Source organism: Eriocheir sinensis, chromosome 19 (assembly GCF_024679095.1).
Source record: "Eriocheir sinensis breed Jianghai 21 chromosome 19, ASM2467909v1, whole genome shotgun sequence".
Lineage (NCBI taxonomy): Eukaryota > Metazoa > Arthropoda > Malacostraca > Decapoda > Varunidae > Eriocheir > Eriocheir sinensis.
Genome location: NC_066527.1, coordinates 585001 through 595000, shown reverse-complemented (window position 1 = coordinate 595000; position 10000 = coordinate 585001). Strand labels below are relative to the sequence as shown.

Here is a 10000-nt window from a genome sequence, read left to right as displayed (position 1 = left end):
CGTATCAGGAGGAAGAGGAGGAGGAGGAGAGGGAGGAAAGGTATAACAAGACGGTATGGGAGGAAGAGGAGGAGGAGGAGGAAAGTATAAAAGGAACATAAGGAGAGAGGGAAGGAGGTGATGGAGGGAGGGAGGGAGAGGAGGAGGAGGAGGAGGAGGAGGAAAGTATAAAAGGAACGTAAGGAGAGAGGGAAGGAGGTGATGGAGGGAGGGAGAGGAGGAGGAGGAAGAGGAGGGAGAGAGAGAGAGAGAGAGAGAGAGAGAGAGAGAGAGAGAGAGAGAGAGAGAGAGAGAGAGAGAGAGAAACCATTATCGATGAAGTCTCTTTAATCTGTTCTTTCAAGATTTCCGTGTTTTTCTTTATTATTTTCTTTGTTTTTTATATTTGTTTGGTTATTCGTTTGTTCCCCCGACGTGTGTGTGTGTGTGTGTGTGTGTGTGTGTGTGTGTGTGTGTGTGTGTGTGTGTCGATAATCAAAGAGGAACACCAAGATACTAGTAATGACACCATCACCACCACCACCACCACTATCATCACCACCACCACCACCGCTATCATCACCACCACCACCACTATCATCATCACCACCACCACCATCACCATCACCATCACGCGGGAATCGGTTGTTATACTCCAAACCTTCACGTCTCTTTGAAGCTTCGACTAACGGAATTAAACCAAACCGAATCCTACGGCGGCTCAAAACTAGTCACATGAACCTTGAACGCGTCAAACCCACATATTCCTCAACATTTCGGCGCCCAAGCACACACACATCTGACAAAGCTTTCGTGTGATATTTGGGCATTTCCAGGGGTAGTTTTATGACCCTGGTGGTAGTCTGACCCTGCATCTGTACCGTGAACCTAAAGACACTCACTAGAACCCGACACACATCTGACAAGGCTTTCGTGTGATACTTGGGCATTTCCAGGGGTAGTTTTATGACCCTGGTGGTAGTCTGACCCTGCATCTGTACCGTGAACCTAAAAAGACACTCACTGGAACCCAACTGATCTCCTTTTTTGGCCTTTGGAAGTAGTTGATGTGAGAGGCGGAAGCGTCTGAGAATACCAACCATAGCATGTCTTCAGTCTTACGTAGGCTTACCAATAACTATAAATACGGACAGCGTGAAAAGTAAACGAAATGAGTATTCAGTCGTATGTATAGGAAGATCAGGCGAGGATGTAGGAGAGGTTTTGATTCTATTATTGTTACTCATTTGTATAGGGAATGGGAGAGGGAGAGAGGAAGGTACAGGAAATGGGGAGAGAAAGGAAGAGAAGGGACAAGAGAAAGGAAGATTTCTGTGTGTTGTGGTCATCGTGCGTCTATCAGGAAGGAAGGAAAAGGGACAGGGAAGGCAGGACGTGTGGAGGGCAAGGTAATGTGTGTTATTGCTGTTTATAGACCTAGTAGAGAGAGAGGAAGGGGGATTTGTGTGTGGTGATTACCGTATGTCCATCAGGGTAGGGAAGCGGGCAGGGAAGACAGGGCGTAAAGAGGGAAGGTAAGGTGTGTTATTGGTGTTTATAGATGTAGCACGGAGGAGAGTCAGTAGGATAGGAAGTTACGTAGTCTGCTGTTACCGTGTGTACTAAAAGAAGGGAGAAAAGCGGAGAGGGAACGCGGTTGCCTAGTGGTCAGCGTACGGGTGTGGTAAATCCGTGGACCTATAATAGGTTAGAGTTCCACAGAAACACGCTGATTTTTCAACCATCGCGGAGTGGGGGAAGATTACCCACATGCTGCCCGGACCTTCAGTCACCCCTTACTCCAGCAACTTCGGTCAAGAGGAGCACCGGGGGGCAGCACGGGGCACGCACGAGTCATACATCACGGGAGCCACTATAAATAAGATTTGCCTGCGCCACTAACGGGCTGGTGCCGTCAAGTGGTCCCTCAAAAGAGCCTTCCAGCGCTACAGGCAGCGCTTAAAAAAAAAAAAAAATGCGAGGAGTCGTCGTCATAGAAGAAGTAGTAGTAGTAGTAGTAGTAGTAGTAGTAGTAGTAGTAATAGTAGTAGTAGTAGTAGTAGTAGTAGTAGTAGTAGTAGTAGATGTAGTAGTAGTAGTAGTAATTGGATCTCCGAAAACTTACCATTCCGTCTATCGCATTTAGCTATCCATTATTTTCATCAGTATATTACCACAGTACTTTCCAAGTCAACTGTTATATATTTTTCATTTACATGTTATCACCACACTATTTACTGCGTCTATTTATTCGTTTTTTATCTCCATATGTCATCATCACACTACCGCGTCAACTTTCCACCCCGAGAACCCGCATCAAAATAACATTCATTTTCGCACGTCTCCGTCACTCCGTCCTTCCTTCCGCGCGTCCGTCCCCAGTCACCGCTAAAAAGAGACACATCCCCGTCCCCTGTACCCTCGCCGGCAAAACACCGTCATTCATTACACGCCCGCTGTCATCAAAGCCTCGACGCCGCCTTTGCCGCTGTCCAAGGAGACTCGCCGTGGCTGCTGGGAGGGGCGGCCGCTAGTCATGTCACTCTGGGCGTTCCCTCGCGTCATCCCACCGGTGAGACGCGGGTGACTTGGCGGCTGCGGAGCTGGGACGTGGCGGGGCGGTGTATGTGGAGGAGGAGGAGGAGGAGATTTGGTGTGGTCTTTGTGGGTTGTTTTGGTATTGTTTTTGTTGTTGTTTTGTGATAGGTTGTGTTGACGAGGATTTTGGGTCATGGCTTTGTGGTGCGTCTAGTTGTTGTTGTTATTGTTTTTTGTTGTTTTTCATATTGCCATTGTTATTATCATCATTCTATCGTTTGTTTGTTTTTTGTTAGATTTATTGTTATTGCTTACGTTGTCATTGCTGTCTTGAATCACCTCCACCACCACCACCACCACCACCTCTTCCACCACCATTACCATCACCATCAATAACAACACCAATGCATACACACACACACACACACACACACACACACACACACACACACACACACACACACACACACACACACACACACACACACACAAACATACACGCACACACATTCTTGTTTACCTCAACCTTCAATGAAAACAAACTACAGGCACCACCTCCACCATCACCACCAACAACAACAACAAAAACAACATAGGTACACACACACACACACACACACACACACAAACACACACACACACACACACACGCACGCACAGAGACCCCCGAGCACAAACAAACACGCATAAAAAGTTAATACCTCATGTTACCACACGCCACACACACACACACACACACACACACACGCACACTCTCACAACCAGACACACACGACATCCCTCACTTCCCCATCTTCCACCCCCTCCCTAGACCCCTTCCACCCCCCCACACACCCATTAGAGGCACTTATAACGTCCAGCCACGCATGCAGTCTGGAGTAACATGAGTCGGGGCTAAGATAAGTACACCATCATCACACCCACCTCGCCGCGTCTTCCCTTCTCATCACGCCGCGGGTTCCTGGTTGGGGCGCTAAGTGAGGGAGGCGGGGCAAGGTTTAATACGCCCTCCGCCTTGTGTTGAGATGGAGACGCCAGTTGGGGGTTCGGGGGGAGAGGAAAGCCTTCACGCCATGCTGCTTTTACACAAGGCGATGCTAATAGGCCGCTCTTGACTGACCTCGCTTGTACATACATACTTACATACACACATTCAGACGGACATACATACTTACACGGTGATGTTTGCTTCCTTCACTGCTCTCTCTCTCTCTCTCTCTCTCTCTCTCTCTCTCTCTCTCTCTCTCTCTCTCTCTCTCTCTCTCTCTCTCTCTCTCTCTCTCTCTCTCTCTCTCCTCCCCCTTCTCCTCCTCCTCCTCCTCCTCTCTCTTCCTTTCGCAGTTTCTTCTTCCTACTCTTCTTCCTTTCTTTTTTCTTCCTCTTCTTTAGGTATTCTTTCCATAGGGAGTTTTTTTTTTATTATTATTATCTCTCTCTCTCTCTCTCTCTCTCTCTCTCTCTCTCTCTCTCTCTCAGACGGGCGTACATACATACATACATACATACATACATACATCCAGACAGACAGACAGACAGACACACGGAGCCTCTTTGAAACGTCTTAATTACATGTGACGTCGCTGAGGAAAATGACGAGGCTGTGTCTGTCTGTCTGTCTGTCTGTCTGTTTGTGCGGTTTTATTTGTTTGTCTTTATCTTATTGTGTATGTCATTATTTCTTTTTTTTGTTGTTGTTTATTAATCTGTTTTTCTGTTTGTGTCTGTCTGTCTGTCTGTCTGTCTGTCTTTCCCTGTCTGATTGTGTGTTAGTTTGCAGCTTTTGGAACACACACACACACACACACACACACACACACACACACACACACACACACACACACACACACACACACACATAATGACATGATCACACAATTATCTGTTTGACTTGGTGTTAGTGTTGGGGTCATTTATCGAGGTAATTATCCTCCTCCTCCTCCTCCTTCTCCTTCTCCTCCTCCTTCTCCTCCTCCTCCTCCTCCTCCTCCTCCTCCTCCTCTTCCTTTTTTCTTCTTCCTCTTCCTCGTCATCCTCTCAATGGCCTCTCTCTGTCTTCCTTTTGTATCTTCTTCCTTGCCCTTTTTTATTCCTCTTTTTTGTTTTTCCTCTTCTCTCTTTATCTTCTCTTCCTCTTCTTCCTTATTTTCTTCTTCCTCCTCCTCTCCCATCTCGTTTTTCTTTTCTTCTTTCTCTTGTTTTTTCCCCTCCTCGTTCTCCTTATCCATCTCTTCTGTGTCCTCCTCCTCTTCTTTTTTCTCCTCCTCCTCCTCCTCCTCTTCCTCCTCCATCTCATTTCTCTCTTTTACTTCTTCCTCCTCCTATTTCTCTACTCCTCCATCTTTTTTTCTTCTTTCTCCTCTTCCTCCTCCTCCTCCTCTTCCTCCTCCTCCTCCTCCTCCTCCTCCTCCTCCTCCTCCTCCTCCTCCTGGCACTATTTTAATTTGTATTTTTTTCACACACACACACACACACACACACACACACACACACACAACAGGTGAGCCAAATTCAACAGGTGTTTGCAGTACGATAACGTTTCCTGTCGCGGTGGTTGACGTACAATGTTTTCTCTCTCTCTCTCTCTCTCTCTCTCTCTCTCTCTCTCTCTCTCTCTCTCTCTCTCTCTCTCTCTCTCTCTCTCTCTCTCTCTCTTTCTCTCTCTCTCTCTATCTATCTATCTATCTATATCCATTTCTCCCATCTCTTTATTTCCTGTCTTCTCTCCCCTCCGCAATCTCCCCTTCCTTCCTCCTTTCTCCTCTCCCTTCGTAGTCTAACCTCGTAACCTTAACTAACCTCACCCTAACTAACTAACTTTACCGTATCTTTAAGTAACCAAGACTAACTGACTAACTCACTCTGCCTAACGTTAACTAACAACTAACTAAATAACTAACTGACTGACTAACTTTTGACTTACTTTAACTAAACTAACTAATTTGAACTCACTCGCTCACTCTATCCTTAACCAACTCTAACTTAACTTTCACTAAATCATTTAATGGCAAAATTCAGCGACCAGCGTAACGAGGAGGCGAGGCGGTGTGGAGCGTAAACCAAACAGTGTCGACCTTTATGAAGAGTGTAACCCGACGCGCTAAAATAAAAAAAGGAAGGGGTGGGACAAAGAGTTACAATATATAGTTTTTTTCGTAGGGTAATGAGTTATAATGCAGCCATGACAAAGAAAACTGAAAATGACGAAATCTTTGGGCAATTCTTTCCCTCAAACAGTTTATGAGCGAGAAGAAAAGAAAGGAGAGGAAACGATAGTGACAATATATAGTTTTTTTTTGGGGGGGGTTATAATGCAGCCAAGACAAAGAAAACTGAAAATGACGAAATCTTTGGACATTTCTTTCCCTCAAACAGTTTATGAGCGAGAAGAAAAGAAAGGAAAGGAAACGATAGTGACGATATATAGTTTTTTTTGTTGTTGTTGTTGTTGTTGAAGCTAGTAAGTTGGAATGCTCGTATGATACAGAAAACATGTAATGATGAAAGTAATAATTCTTTTAGGCATTTCTTCCTCCATAACAGTTAATGAGAGAGCGAGGAAAATAACGGAGTAAAAAGAGAACATGGAATAAGTGAAATAGAAGTAATAAAAGTAATAATTTTCTTAAACATTTCTTTCCTCTTTAACAGTTCATGAGAGGAGAAAATAATGGGGTAAAAATAAAGATTGCAACCGATCCAGAATGTCTATGAATTATCACTCTGTTCCTTCGTTTCTAAGAGCCGGTTTCACAGTCCAACACAGTGTCTTCATAACAGCCCGAACCAAACTATAGAATCCCATACAATCCAAAATGGGGAGGTCTTCGATGCCACATTAAATACACAAGACTTTTCCAGTATAGTTTCATCAAATTTGTGAACTTAAATATAAACACCAGACACTATGCAAGGAAATTTCGAAGGCTCTGGTATTGGTTTGGGAGCTTACTAACCCGTCATGGGGAACTGTGAAACTGGCCCTAAGAGTCGCCGAAGATTAGTGGAGTGCGGGGGCAGTCTTTTACTTATATACCGTAACCATGAGACATTGGTCCTGCCAGTAATAGATGCGCTGTGCTAAATCGACCCCTGGCCAATGGAGAGCCACGATTTATGTCACCCGAGACCGCGCCAACGCACCTTCCTTTTCCTCTCTCCCTGCCTCTCTCGAGCTCTCTCACGCTTGTAACATTGGTGGCAGCGCCCTCTCAGACACTCAGGACATTTGATAAGTCTTTCCATGGGTAGTTTTAAAAGCCTAGTAATAGTTTAACACGGCTTTTGCACCATGAACGTGAAAAACAATCATGAGAACCCGACTGATTTCCTTTGTGGACTTTGGAAATAGGTATTGTGAGAGGCGGAAGCGTCTGAGAATACAGGTCGAGGTCTATTTTGTGACCACGAGTACGCAGTCTGTTACACTTAATGTTTGCATGCTACACGAGACATTAAATTGCCACGCTCTCAGACACTCAGGACATTTGATAAGTCTTTCGTAGTTTCGCAGGAGAGGTTGTGTTAGTGTTTCCATGAGTAGTTTTAAGAGCCTAGTGATAGTTTAACACGGCTTCTACACCATGAACGTGAAAAACACTCATGAGAACACGACTAATTTCCTTTGTGGCCTTTGGAAATAGGTATTGTGAGAGGCGGAAGCGTCCATTTTGTGCCCACGAGTACGCAGTCTGTTACACTTAGTGTCTGCATGCTACACGAGACATTAAATTGCCACGCTAATGATGGTCATGCAAAAATTCATATGTTATAATTAACCGGGGAAGGGCATGGCATAATAGCTTGGTGTTAAATATTCTTCCATAATGTTAAATGGATGTGTGTGTTGAGGGAGTTTATTACGAAGCTCACAACACGGAGGCTCAAACTCTTATAGGCATAGAGCTAGATAGATAGACATTGATTGATGGATGGATAGGTAGATAGCTAACCGGTAAGGGTGCGCCCACGTAACTCAGGGAAGGGGCAAGTCGATCGATCCTGCCGGTAGGGGCTTGGGATGGATAGGGCAGCAGCGTGCGAGCGAAAAACTGTTACCTTTGTTGTTTGTATTGTTGGAAGCGATTACAGAAGAACGATATCTCTCTTTTTTGCCACTCTACTCTATTTAGGAGCAGTAAGTAGCGGGCTTTTCTTTTTCATTATTGTTTTCTTTTTTTACGCCCTTGCACTGTCTCCTCTCTGTAAAAAAAAATCAATTGAAGAAGTCAGGCCTTTGGTTCATCTTTGCGTTTTAGTTTCTTAGTTCCATAGTGGTTAGTGAAGGACAGAGAGAAAGAGAACTTGTCACCATTGTTCTTTGTATTGTTTGAAGCGATTACAGGAGGGCGATTAAGGTCAATGGAAGATTTCACGTGTTTTTGTTTCCTTGCAGGTGAAAGTGAGGATTAAGAGCCACTCAAACCTCCCTTTTGAAGTACTTGTATTTGGGTAAGTAGAGACAGATTGTTTGTTTATTGTTTTTGTTTATTGTTTTGTTTATTATATGATTGTGGCAGTGGATTTGTGTGTGTGTGTGTGTGTGTGTGTGTTTATCACACATACACACATAAACAAACACACACACACACACACACACACACACACACACACACACACACTTTCCTTTTTCTCTCTCTTTTTCCCTTCATCGCTTTCTTATTCGGTCCCTTGTTTCCTGTCCTCTTTTTCTTTCTTCCTCCTCCTCCTCCTCCTCTCCGTCGATCATTCATTTCCAAGCACACTTCTCTCTCTTCTTCCTCTCCTTCTCTCTCCTTCCTCTTCCTTCTCCTTAACTGCCATCATAATTTCTGCTCCAAATTTTTACTTCTTCCGTCATAAACAGAAAGAGAGGCAGCCATCACTGTCCTGCTCACCTCCCCACCCCTTTCTCTCTCTCTCTCTCTCTCTCTCTCTCTCTCTCTCTCTCTCTCTCTCTCTCTCTCTCTCTCTCTCTCTCTCTCTCTCTCTCTCTCTCTCTCTCTCTCTCTCTCTCTCTCTCTTTTATCAATATATGTGACATTTTATTTATTTTTTTTTTTTTTGTCGCCTATGGCGCCGGTAGGTTTTCTTGGTGGGTCCTAGTGGTCTGCCCCAGCCCGTTATGGCGCAGGCAGTTGTTTAAAGTGGCGCTCTCTTGCTTGGCTCATACTGCTCCCCGGAGCACATCAATGACCCTCTCTTTTAAAGAGAGAATGTAAAGTTCGGTTTGACAGGTTGTCTTCAGGACAGCACGAGGGTAGGCTTAGGCCACTCGGCGGTGACTGAAAAATCCCAGCTTGTGGCAATGGTTGGTACGCGAACCCGCGTCCTTGTGGACGGGGCGCCGTCACTCTAACCACTCAGCCACCGCCTCCCCAACAACGATAAAGGTACCAGAAATTGTGCTCGTATTACACCCCCTTAGCTAACCATCAATAACTTCTATAGGCAGCACCAAGAAGTCAGTGAGTAATGGTACGTCGCTACATACATACATTCACGTTCCTTGTCAACGCGGAGGGACATTTCAATATGGCCGCCTCGTCACGGCCAGTTATAGAGAGGATGAAGAGCGAAAAGGGACAACACAACATGAGCCTTCTTATTTTTGATCGACACTTGATAGGAAGAATAAATTGAGGCTTGCATGTGTGTGTGTGTGTGTGTGTGTGTGTGTGTGTGTGTGTGTGTGTGTGTGTGTGTGTGTGTGTTTTAATGCAATGTGTCTTATTATTTATTTCTCTATTATGGACCATATTTTCTTCTTTGAACGTGTAATCTATGCTGTTAGGGTCAATATATTTTCTATCTATCTGACTATCTATCTATGTGTGTGTGTGTTTGTGTTAGGACGTGGATGAGAGACATGTAGACACAGACAGACAAACACAGGGAGATAGACAGACGACCAGACAGACAAACACAAAAACAGACAATCACACACACACGTAGACAAACATACAGACAGACAGACAATATATGTGCACGTTCAGATTTACAGACAGGCATATAAACACAGGAACACAAGACACAGAGAACCATACGGAGAGACACACAGACAGACAGCCACACAGACAGAGGGGCAAACAGCCAATATATTCACACGGTTTGATCGCAGAAATCAATCACGACCGACTGTGTGTTATAGAGCTGCCCTGTGCCCGCCCCATCACCAGTAATGGGATGCATATGGACTGCATTACGCCGTAGAAGTACTAATACCATGATAGGGATGCGGCACCACTACAAATAATATCCAACCGCTTCACCAACGAAGAGGAGCCGACTGCCCCTCTCTCCCTACCCCGCTCCTGCAACATTATGGTAGTGATTCTTATTAAAGTTTTTTTCCGCCACAATATCCCGAATTTCAACCCTGAGTCAACGTCAACCTGATATAATTTCTTCAGTATGAGTCAACTTTTACCGAAATATAACATGTAATATCCTATAACGTTTGAAGCATGGAAGCCCTCAAGAGCCCTCAGCTACGCGTATTTACATT

General features: G+C 44.8%; 1 protein-coding gene and 1 long non-coding RNA gene across 2 annotated transcripts in view; one reads left to right on the top strand and one right to left on the bottom strand.

Moving 5' to 3' along the window:
- LOC127000496 (uncharacterized) overlaps positions 1 to 10000 on the top strand; it is a 63991-nt gene that overhangs the window by 10024 nt on the left and 43967 nt on the right. The window contains exon 2 of the long non-coding RNA XR_007754131.1: positions 7910 to 7965. This is a non-coding gene — a long non-coding RNA (uncharacterized LOC127000496). The remainder of the gene's footprint in view (positions 1 to 7909; positions 7966 to 10000) is intronic.
- Positions 1 to 10000, bottom strand: part of LOC127000493 (uncharacterized) — a 44148-nt gene that overhangs the window by 8528 nt on the left and 25620 nt on the right. The window lies entirely within an intron of this gene.